Source organism: Balaenoptera borealis, assembly GCF_965194805.1.
Source record: "Balaenoptera borealis genome assembly, chromosome: 4".
Taxonomy (NCBI): Eukaryota; Metazoa; Chordata; class Mammalia; order Artiodactyla; family Balaenopteridae; genus Balaenoptera; species Balaenoptera borealis.
This window is the reverse complement of record NC_138861.1, coordinates 105,481,059-105,493,461: the sequence shown is the minus strand read 5'-3', so window position 1 is coordinate 105,493,461 and position 12,403 is coordinate 105,481,059. Positions and strand designations below refer to the sequence as shown.

General features: G+C 33.0%; 1 protein-coding gene across 23 annotated transcripts in view; it reads right to left on the bottom strand.

Moving 5' to 3' along the window:
* Positions 1–12,403, bottom strand: part of LCORL (ligand dependent nuclear receptor corepressor like) — a 185,035-nt gene that overhangs the window by 81,328 nt on the left and 91,304 nt on the right. The window lies entirely within an intron of this gene.

Below are 12,403 nucleotides of genomic sequence, written 5' to 3'. Positions count from 1 at the left end.
ACCATCAGTTTTAAGGTCAACACAGCAAAAGTGGCAAATAACATCTTAGAATTTTTTTTTTAAAGTTTTGACCTTGCAGATTCCTTGAATGAGTCTTAGAGACCCAAGAATTCCATGTATCACACTTGGAGAACCACCAAACTTAGTATATTTTTAACCCATAATAAACAGTACACTGGAAGGCAATATAGAAGAATGGTTGGAAATACATCATTGTAGTCAGATACACCTGGAATCAAATTTCAGCTCTGCTGATTACAGGCTGTATAACGTTGTGTAAGTTACTTTATAAGCCATAATTTCTTTATCTGTAAAGCAGTTTTACTAATAGTGTCTAAAGGAGTTGCTTCAAGGATTAAATGAACTAATGTATAGAGAGCGCTCACCCAGTGCTTATCACATAGTCCTCAAAAAGCAGTAGCCTAATTACATAATTTTTATATAATGCAACTATTTTCTTACAATCCCTATCAGGAGAAAAAAATCAAAGACAATAATTTGGGAAATCTCCCTAGACCAAAAACTTTAAAAATGAGCAAAATACTTGAAGCATTAAATTCCTAGAATTTTAGGATGTAAAATTTCAGATACCAGCAAATTTTGACATTTTAACTTTAATAGCCTTTTTTAAAAAATTGACTTTTTAACTTTATCTTTTCTATTTTATCTTTGCATATTATTTCACAAGTTTTGGTGATATCTTCTTTGTCTGCCTTTCTCCTAATTATTTAGGGTTACTTTATTTTATTTTATTTATTTATTTTTGGCTGCGTTGGGTCTTCATTGCTGCATGTGGGCTTTCTCTAGTTGCGGTGACCAGGCGTTACTCTTTGTTGTGGTGCGCAGGCTTCTTATTGCGGTGGCTTCTCTTGTTGTGGAGCACTGGCTCTAGGTGCATGGGCTTCAGTAGTTGCAGCACATGGGCTCAGTAGTTGTGGTCCGCGGGCACGAGAGCACAGGCTCAGTAGTTGTGGCACACGGGCTTAGTTACTCTGTGGCATGTGGGATCTTCCCAGACCAGGGCTCGAACCCGTGTCCCCTGCACTGGCAGGCGGATTCTTAACCACTGCGCCACCAGGGAAGTCCCTTAGCGTTACTTAAAAAAAAAAAAACTCCTTCACTTAGATGCTCCGCTGACTTATTAAATTTCCAATCTTTTTCTTAATATAAAAATTTAGGCTATATATCTCCTTCTACCAAATCCTATAAGTCTTATAAGCTTTAAAATGTATTTTTAATATTATTTAGTGCCAAATATATTCTGATAGCCATTAGGATTCCTTCTTTATCCCATAAATTACTTAGAAATGTCATAATATTTCCATATGCATAAACTTATTCCTTTAAAGTTATCTTTTTTGTTACTGATTGCCATCTTAACTGAACTGTATCAAGAAATATGGTCTGTGTGATATCAGTTTTTACTTGTTGATAACTTCTTAATGGCACAAAATGCAGTCAGTTTTTATAAAATTTTGAGTATACTTGAAAAAATGTTTACAAGGTTTCGAAATTTGCAATGATTGGGTTTGGGGCTCCATGTATGCCCATTACCTCAAACTTATTAACTATGTTGTTCAAATCTTCTTTCTTCTCATTAACGTTAGGTCTGTTGGACTTAACAAGATCTTAAACTCCCTGTCTATGATGTTCTCCTTGTATTTTTGATAATTTTTGCATCATATTTTCAGGCTGTGTTATTCTGACACACATATTCACAACTGTCATGGTTTTGTGGTGAAACAGTACCTTTTATCATGATATAAAAATCCAATTAATTTTGAATACTTCTCTCTGTCTTTATAAATCATTATGTTTGATGTTATACATTGTTATGCATATTTGGTCGGGCTTTTACTAGTGTGTATTTTTTTCCAGCCTTTCACATTTTCAAGGAGTCTTTTATAAAGAACATATAGGTGGATTTGAATTTTTAATCTACCTAATAATTGATGTCTTAATTGGAGAATATGTACTACATATATTTAAATAACTAGTATTTCTATTTATTCCTATTTTTTGCTTTTACAGGTCCCAATTTTTCTTTTGAAAAAAATTTTCCATGTATTTTCCCTCTTCTACTGGTTTGAAACCAGTATCTCTAGAGCTATTCTTTCATCACTTAGCCCCAAAATTTTCAGATGCATTATTCTTCCTTGTCAAGGAAAGTCTGAAGTTAATAAATATATTTGCTCTATTAAAAAGGGCTGTACAATGCTTTAATTCCACTCATACCACTCTAGGCTTACATGCTCTTGTTTTCAGGTATTAACGGGATTTATTAATCCCACAAGTAGCTATTATTTTTATTATTTTATGCAATCAGTTTTTCTTTAGATTTACTTCAATGTTTACCAATTCGTACTTTCATTCCTCCTTGCATTTCAGACTTTCTTTTCAAGATTGTTTTATTTCTTCCTCAAGTATAACCCTCAGAGGGTTTTTTGGTTTTGTTTTTGTTTTAAGTCTATTGGAGGTAAAGTTTCTGTTTTCCGTTTTTTTAATCTGCAAACAAATTTGTTTCTTGAAAGAGCTTTTACCAGATCCTAAGTTGATAGTCAGTTTCTTTTGTAGGAGTCCATTTCTGCTTAGAAAGCAGCTGTCAGTCTGTTATTCAACTGTAAGTAATCAGTCCTGTACTTCTGGTTGTTATCAACATTTTCTCTTGCTCTGCAGTCTTCAACTAAGTCTGATGTGAATTTATTTTCACTCATCCTGTTAGGTAACACTAGGATCCCTGAATATGATTCATGTCTTTCATAAATTCTAGAAAATTCTCTGGTAGTATCGCTTTAAATATTGCCTCTCTTAAATTCTATTTATAATCCCCACCTTAAATTCTGATTAGACACACAATACCTCATTTCACTATATTTTTCATGTCTCTTAGCATCTTTCAAATTTTTCATTTTGTTGCTGCATTTTTTGTGACTTCTTCAACCTTCCCAATCATCAATGACCCTCCCAAATGTAATTGGTTGTTTAAAACTTTCATTATGTTTTAAAATTCCATTATTGTATTTTTAATTTTTAGACATTCTATTTGGTTATTTTTTATACATGGTGGGTAGTTTATGATAGTCTCTAGCTTTTACTCATGCTTTTAATGTTAAACTTCATATTTCTTTAAATAGATTAAAACATACCCTTTTTATATTCTTATCTTTTAATTAAAAAATCCAGTCTTTGAAGGTTGGTTCTGGTTCTTTATTATTTCTGTCAACAATTATAAACTGTTTGCTTATGTGTTTTATGATTTATTTTATTATGGGGGGAATGAATTCATTTTTTAAAGAACTTTATATTTGGGACTATTTTGAAAACAAAGATGATTAAAAAAATTTTTTCTATTGTGGTAAAATACACATAACATAAAATTTACCATCGTAACCATTTTAAGTGTATAGTTTAGTTCAGTGGTATTATATACATTTATAATGTTGTGCAACCTTCACCACAATCCATCTCCATAACTTTTCATCTTATAAAACTGAAACTATACCCATTAAACAATAATCTCTCATCCCCCTCCACTCACAGCAACCACAATTCTACTTTCTGTCTCTATGATTTTGACTACTCCAACTACCTCATATATAAGTGGAATCACACAGCATTTGTCATTTTGTGACTGGTTTATTTCACTTACTGTAATATCCTCAAGGTTCCTCCACGTTGAAGCATATGTCAGAATTTTCCCCCTTTTAAGGGTGACTAATATTCCATTGTATATATACACTACATTTTGCTTATCTATTCTTCTGTCCATGGACAACTGGGTTGCTTCCAATGCAAGATGATTTTAAATTAAATTCTAGATTTTTGAATTAGTTTGGACTCAGATTCTTATTAAACCCTGTGGCAAGTAGTCAATGGCTAAATACTACCAGGGGAGATTTTCTCCTTTTGGATACAGATATATATTCTTGCTCTCTATTTTAAGTTTTGATTTTTAATCTAGGATTTTTCATTGTTTCTTTAATGAGAGTTTCATATTTCTAATCATCTGTATTTCCAGAATCAAGAAACCAAATCTTCCTTGGTTATAAAATTCTTTGTCATTTCAAAAATAAATACTTCTTTAACAATTCATTTAAAAAACAAATTATTCATATGCCTTACGTTTAAAAGATATAATTCATGTAAACATACAGAATTATCTCTTTAGACAGTTTAAATATACTAAGGTGATTTATGTTATCTACCTTCAATAACCTTTGAAGCTTAATGATGTAGTTGAGGCATTTAAACTTCCTAGGGGAACATTCTGAGCAGCTCTAACTCTGTGGAAAAATTTTAAGTCTAAATGTAGAATAATAAGCAAAAGAGCAAATGATTTTTCAATGTTGTCACATCTCATGACAATTCCTGGAGATTTAGTGTTGAATTCTCATAGGAAAGGGTAGAGTTGGTTAAATCCCCACAGTAAAACTCTCCTTGGGGCAGAGTTACTCATCCTGACAAAAAGCACCTCTTTGTTATCTTTGTGATATGCCTCTATGTTTCAACATTAAGTAAGATCTGAAAAGCCTATGGGGACCATAAAGTGAAAATAAGATTAAGGGAAAAAAATCTATGATATGCTTTCAGAATCTTTCCTTCCTTAAGAAAACTAAAAAGCAGATGATATTAGAGAACTTTCAGAATAAAGAATCCAGTATATATAGTCTATGCCTTCTTAAAAACTAAGATCATCTGGTTCTTTGAAAACGTGGTTAAAATTGATAACCTCTAACCAGGATGCCAAGAAAGAGTGGCAAGACACAAGTTACAAACACAGAAATGAAAAAAAAGCCATCACAATTGATCTCATGAGTATTAAAAGGATGATAAATAAACATTATGAACAACTTCATACCCACAAATATGACAACTTACACGAAACAGACCAATTATTTGAAAGACACAATCTGGCAAAACACACACAAAGAAATACATAACATGGGTAAGCTTATATCTGTTAAAAATGAATGAATAATCACCTTTCAAAGCAGAAAGCACCAACCCAGATGGTTTCACTGGTGAATTCTACCAAGTATTAGGGAAGAAATTACACCAATATCCTACCATCTCTTCCAGAGACTAGAAGAGGTGGGAGTACTTACCAATTCATTCTAAGGTCAGCATTATAGTAATACAAAAGAAAGATAAAGACAAAACTACAGAGCAATATCTCTCATGAAAATAAATTTAAAAATCTTGCTAAATACTAGCAAATCGAACCCAACAATGTACAAATGGAATTATACACAATGACCAAGTGGAATTTATTTCAGGTATACAAAGCAGATTCAACATTTGAAAACCAATTAATGCAATCGAGCACATCAACAGGCTAAGAAGAAAAATCATATGATCACCTCAACTGATGCAGAAAAAGCATCTGACAAAACCTAATACTCATTCATAATAAAAACTCAGCAAACCAGGAACAGAGGAGAACTTCTTCAACTTGATAAATAACATCTACAAAAACCTACAACTAACATCATACTTAATGGTGAAAACCTAGATATTTTCCCCCTAAGATCAGGAACAAGGTAAGGATGTCCCCTCTTATCACACCTATTCAGCATCATAATGGAAGCTCTAGGTAACATAATAAAAAACTCTAGGTAACAAGAAAAAACAACACGTATACATACGGGGAATAAAGAAATAAAACTGTCTTTGTTAACAGATAACATGATTGTCTATATGAAAGAATCAACAAAAAAATTCCTGGAGATGAATACAGTGAGAAGTTTGACAAAGAGTTACAAGATATAAAGAAGAACCAAATAGAGATGAAGAATACAATTTAACTGAAATGAAAATTACACTACTAGAAGAAATCAACAGCACATTAATGAAAGAAAGGAACAGATTAGTGAGCTGGAAGACAAAAGCAGTGGAAATCACTGAAGCTGAACAGAAAAAAGAAAAGAAATGAGGGCAGTTTAAGAGACCCCTGGGACAACATCAAGCGTACGTACAGTCCCACTATAGGGGTCCCAGAGGAGACGAGAGAGAAAAAGGGGCAGAAGACATAATAGCTAAAAAATTCACTAATATGGGAAAGGTCCAGGAAGCACAGAGAGTCCCATACAGGATCAACCCAAAGAGGACCACACCAAGACACATTGTAATTGTAATGGCAAAAATTAAAAATAAAGAGAGAATATTAAAAGCAGCAAGGGAAAAGCAACAAATTACATAAGGGAACATTCATTCAGCTACCAGCTGATTTTTCAGCAGAAACTCTGCAGGCCAGAAGGGAGTGGCATGATATATTTCGAGTAATGAAAGGGAAAAACCTACAACCAAGAATACTCTACTCAGCAAGGCTTTCATTCAGATTTGATGGAGAGATTAAAAGTTTTAGAGACAAACAAAAGCTAGGAGTTCAGCTTCACCAAATCAGCTTTATAAGAAATGTTAAAGGCACTTCTCTAAGTGAAAAAGAGGCCACAACTGGAAACATGAAAATTATGAAAGGAAAATCTCACTAGTAAAGGCAAATATACAGTAAAAGTAGTAAATCAACCACGTACAAAGCTAGTAGGAAGGTTAAAAGACAAAAGGAGTAAAATCATCTATATCCCTAATTAGTAATTAAGGGTACACAAACAGAAAGATGTAAAATATGATTCAAAAACAGTAACCATGGGGGGAGGGGAGTAAAAATACTGGAGTATTAAAAATGAGTTTGAAATTAAGAGATCAGCAACTTAAAATAAATAAATAAATACACACACACACACACACTCCTACCTCATGGTAATCACAAATCAAAATAGATAAACAGACGAAAAAGAGAAAAGAATCCAAACATAACACTAAAGACAGTCATCACATCACAAAGAAGAGAAAAAAAGGAACAAAAAAGAACTATAAAACCAACCCCAAAACAGCTAACAAAATGGCAATAAATACATACTTATCAATAATTACTTGACACACACTGACTGAAAGTGAGAGGATGGAAAAAGGTATTCCATGAAAATAGAAATCAAAAGAAAGCTGGAGCAGCAATACTTGTATCAGACAAAATAGATTTTAAAACAAAGACTGTAGCAAGAGACAAAGAAGGACATAACACAATAATCAATGGATCAATCCAAGAAGAAGATATAACAATTATAAACATATATGCACCCAACATAGGAACAACTAAACACATAAAGCAAATATTAACAGTCATAAAGGGAGAAATTGACAGTAACACAATAACAGTAGGGACTTTAACAACCCACTTACATCAATGGACAGATCATCCAGACAGAGAATCAACAAGGAAACTGGCCTTAAATGACACATTAGATCAAGTGAACTTAAGAGATATATATAGAACATCCCATCCAAAAGCAACAATATATACTCTTTTCAAGTGCACATGGCACATTCTGCAGGATAGATCACATGCTAGGCCACAAAACAAACCTTGGTAAACATAAGAAAACTGAAATAATATCAAACATCTTTCCCAACCACAATGCTATGACACTAGAAATCAACTACAAGAAAAAAAAACTGCAAGAAACACAAACATGTGGAAGCTAAACAATGTGCTAGTAAACAACCAATGAATCACCAAAGAAATCAAAGAACAACAAAAATTACATAGAGACAAATGAAAATGAAAACACAATGATCCAAAATCTGTGGGATGCAGCAAAAGCAATTCTAAGAGGGAAGTAAGTGATACAAGTGTAACTCAGGAACCAAGAAAAAAAAATCTCAAATAATAACCTAACCTCACATCTAAAGGAACCAGAAAAAGGAGAACAAACAAATCCTATAAACAGAAGACAAGAAATCATAAAGATGAGAGCAGAAATAAATGAAATAGAAACTTAAAAAACAATAGAGAAGATCAATGAAAATAAGAGCAGGTTCTTTGAAAAAATAAACAAAATTGATAAACCTTTACTCAGACTCATAAGAAAAAAAGAGAGCAGGCCTAAATCAATAAAATCAGAACTGAAAAAGGAGAAGTAACAATCAACACCACAGAAGTACAAAGGATCATAACAGATTCCTATGAAAAACTATATACCAGTAAAATGGACAACCTAGAAGAAATGGACAAACTCATAGAAATGTACAATCTCCCTATACCAAACCAGGAAGAAACAGAAAATATGAACAGACCAGTAATGAAATTGGATCAGTAATAAAAAAAAACTTCCAACAATGTTGTTCATAGCAGCAACAAGGCTGTTTAACAGCCAAAATTTGGAAGTCACCCAAGTGTCCACCAACAGATGAGTGGATAAATAAGATGTGGTATATATATACAATGGAATACACTCAGCCATAAAAGAAGAATGAAATTTTGCTACTTCCAACAATGTGGATGGACCTGGAAGGTATTATGCTTAGTGAAATGAGACAGAGAAAGAGAAATACTGATGTTATTACTTATATGTCGAATCTAAAAAATAAAACGAATGAATATAACAAATCAGAAACAGACTCACAGATACACAGAACAAACTAGTGATTATTAATGGGGAGAGGGAAGGGGGCGGGGCAGGGCAGGGTAGGGATTAAGAGGTACAAACTACTATGTATGAAATAAATAAGCTACAATGATATATTGTTCAATGTAGGGAATATAGCCAATATGTTTTAAGTTGAAATGGAGTATAATCTATAAAAATTTTGCATCATTATGTTCTATAACTGAAACTAATACAGTATTATAAATCAACTACACTTCAATAAAAATAAAAGAAAAAATTCTATTAGGGTGAACATAAGATTATTCTCATTTTAACTTATTGATTTGAGGAATCAAGCCAATAATAAGGTTACTAGGTCATGGATATTATTTAGATTATTATTCTTTCAGTATACTTTTGGATTCAATAGATTAATACAGCATTTAGAACTGTTGTCTATATATTCATTAGAGGATGATAATTTTTCAGATTTTGAATCAGTTACTTTTATTCTGAAAATGCACTGGCAATGTTCATATTATTCTGTACTCCAAAAAAAAAATTACATATAACATTGTTTGGAAAAATTAAAAAAAAAAAATCCTAGAACTAATAATAGCAAGGTTGCAGGATACAAGGTGAATACACAAAAGTCAATCATCTCCCTATACACCACCAATGAACAAGTGGAATTTGAAACATAATGCAATTTACATTAGCACCCTTTTAATGAAGTACTTAGGTATAAAGCTAAGAAAATATATACAAGATCTATATAAGGAAAACCACAAATAGATGAAAGAAATCAAAGAACTGAATAAATGGAGAGACATTCCATGTTCACAGATAGAAACTCAATATTGTTAAGATGTCAGTTCTTCCCAATTTTATAGATTCAATGTAATCCTAATCAAAATCCCACAATACTTTGTGGGTATTGACAAACTGATTCTTAAGTTTATATAGAAAGGTGAAGGACACAGATTAGCCAACACAATAGCAAAAAAGAGTCAAATTGGAGAACTGATACTACCAACCTCAAGACTTATTATAAAGCTACAGTAATCAAGACAGTATGATAATGAACTCAAACAGACAAATAGATCAGTGAAACAGAATAGAGCGCCCAGAAATAGACCCACACAAACAAGAGTCAACTGATCTTTGACAAAGGAGCAAAAGTAATCAAATGGAGAAAGGACTGTCTCCAAGAAATGATGGTGGAACAACCAAACAACCACATGCAAAGAAAGAACCTAGACAAAGACCTTGTATTTTTCACAAAAATGAACTCAAAATAGGTCATACACCTAAATGTAAAACACAAAACTATAAAACCACAAGAAGACAACATAGGAAAAACTCTTGGTGTCTTCGGGTTTGGCAAAGACTTTTTAGATAAAACAACAAAAGCATGATGCATGAAAAAATTTGATAAAGTAGACTTTATTAAAATTAAAAGTTTTTAATCTGTGAAAGACTCTGTTAAGAGAATGGAAAGATAAGCCACAGACTGAGATAAAATATTTACAAAACACTTACCTGATAAAGGGCTTTTGTGTCCAAAATATATAAACTCAACAATGAGAAAATGAAAAACTGATTAAAAAATGGGCAAAAGATCTGAACAGATTATCTCACCCAAGAAGATATGCAAATAGCAAATAAGTATATAAAAAGAACTGTAAATTAAAGAACTGTAAATTAAAACAATAAAAATATACCACCACACACCTATTAGAATGTCTAAAATCCAAAACACTGACAACAGCAATTGCTGGTGAGGATGTGGAGCAAAAGGAATTCTCATTCATTCCAGATGGAAATGCAAATTGGTACAGCCACACTGGAAGATAGTTTGGTAGTTTCTTAACAAAGCTAAAGTCTTACCACAGGATCCAGGAATTGCACTCCTAGGTATTTACCCAAATGAGCTGAAAACTTATGTCTGCACATAAACTAGTAAATGTTTATAGCAGCTTTACTTATAATTGCTAAAAATTGGAAGCAAACAAAATGTCCTTCAACAGGTTAATAGATAAACAAAACTGTGGTATATCCACAGCATGGAACATCATTCAGTAATAAAAAGAAATGAGCTATCTACCAAGCTACAAAAAGACAAAGAGGAACTTTAAATGCACATTACTAAGTGAAAGAAGCCAATCTAAAAAGGCTATATACTGTATGATTCCAACTATATGACATTCTGGAAAAGGTAAAACTATGGAGACAGTGTTTGACACAAGCTGGGGCATGGGGTAGAAGGATGAATAAGCGGAGTACAGAGGATTTTCACAGTAGTGAAACTACTGTGTATAACACTGTAATGGTGGATACATGAAATTGTACATTTATTAAAACCCACACAACTGTACAGCATACAAAAAGTGAACCTAATGTAAACTATGGGCCTTATGTAATAATAATTTGTCAACATTGATTCATCAGTTGTAACAAATGTACAACCAGCAATGAAGGATGCCGATAACAGGAGAAACTGAGTGGGCAAAGTATATGGGAACACTCTGTACTTTCTGTTCAACTTTTCTGTAAACCCAAAACTGCTCTAAAAAATGAAGTTTATTAATTTACCAAACAAAACAAAAAATTGGATTAAGTAAAAAATCCAGGGCTTCCCTGGTGGCGCAATGGTTGAGAATCTGCCTGCTAATGCAGGGGACACGGGTTCGAGCCCTGGTCTGGGAAGATCCCACATGCCGTGGAGCAACTAGGCCTGTGAGCCACAACTACTGAACCTGTGCGTCTGGAGCCTGTGCTCCACAACAAGAGAGACCACGATAGTGAGAGGCCCGCGCACCACGATGAAGAGTGGCCCCCACTTGCCGCAACTAGAGAAAAAGCCCTCGCACAGAAACGAAGACCCAACACAGCCAAAAATCATAAATAAATAAATAAATAAAAACATGTCAATTCATTAAAAAAAAAAAAAATCCATTTGATTTCACATACTTTTCTTCCTGTAAAAAACTATTCAGTAGGTGGCACCAGAGACCCTTTAGAATAAGGAATTACAGCCGTACTATTCATAATGCTTAGTTTTGATGTTGATACATGCGTTGAGATTGTATTTATTCACTAATGAATAATATGATTGATGCTCTTGAAAAAATGTGTTATAGACAACTAAATTTAGATGCAAATTATATTATTCTATAAGTAGGTAAATAATCATGAAAATCTAGGAATGCAGATCTGATGAATTATGGAACAATAGTAATCTTACACTATGGGTAAATAAAAAAGGTGCTATATTAAGCCATTTAAAAACCAAATTCCAACTCACATTTTGACAACTACATAGCACATCCATTTGACACTTCTTGACTACTAGTGAGCAAGCATCTCATTAATAAATTGTTTTTCTCCACAGACTAAAAGCAGTCACTAAATGTGGCATCAAGGCATTTTAAAATTCATTTTCTCTTCAAGCTGGGACAGAAAAACTATCATGCCTTTCTAAAATGCAGATGATGGAACATGTTAACTACCCACCGAGCAACTATTGCCTGTCCACCCACTGGGATTCAATCTAACATACTCAACACACAGTTTTACAGAGAACAAATGAAGTAGCCCTGACTTATAAAAAATAATCTCTTCCCCATCTTCTTAATTTATATCACTTTAAAGTGATCTTATTCAGGTGCTCGGGAATTATGTATTTTACCCATTAATGGAGACCGAATACCATATACTGCCACTTTGGTGGAGATAGGAGAGAAGGGGTAGAAGAAAGGAGGGAATCAAAGAGGTATCTGGAGAGAAGACTAAAACGTATTCTTATTTTTCCAAATTTAGAATTCAATTCTCAGAAAACAAATGATCAACAAAGCAGCATGTGGCTGAAATATAAAAACAAGTATATTAACCTTTAATTATCATTATAGAGTTCTGTACAATAGAGAATTGTTATTTAACATTTATTTCCAATAAAAAATACTATTCAGTGCCCT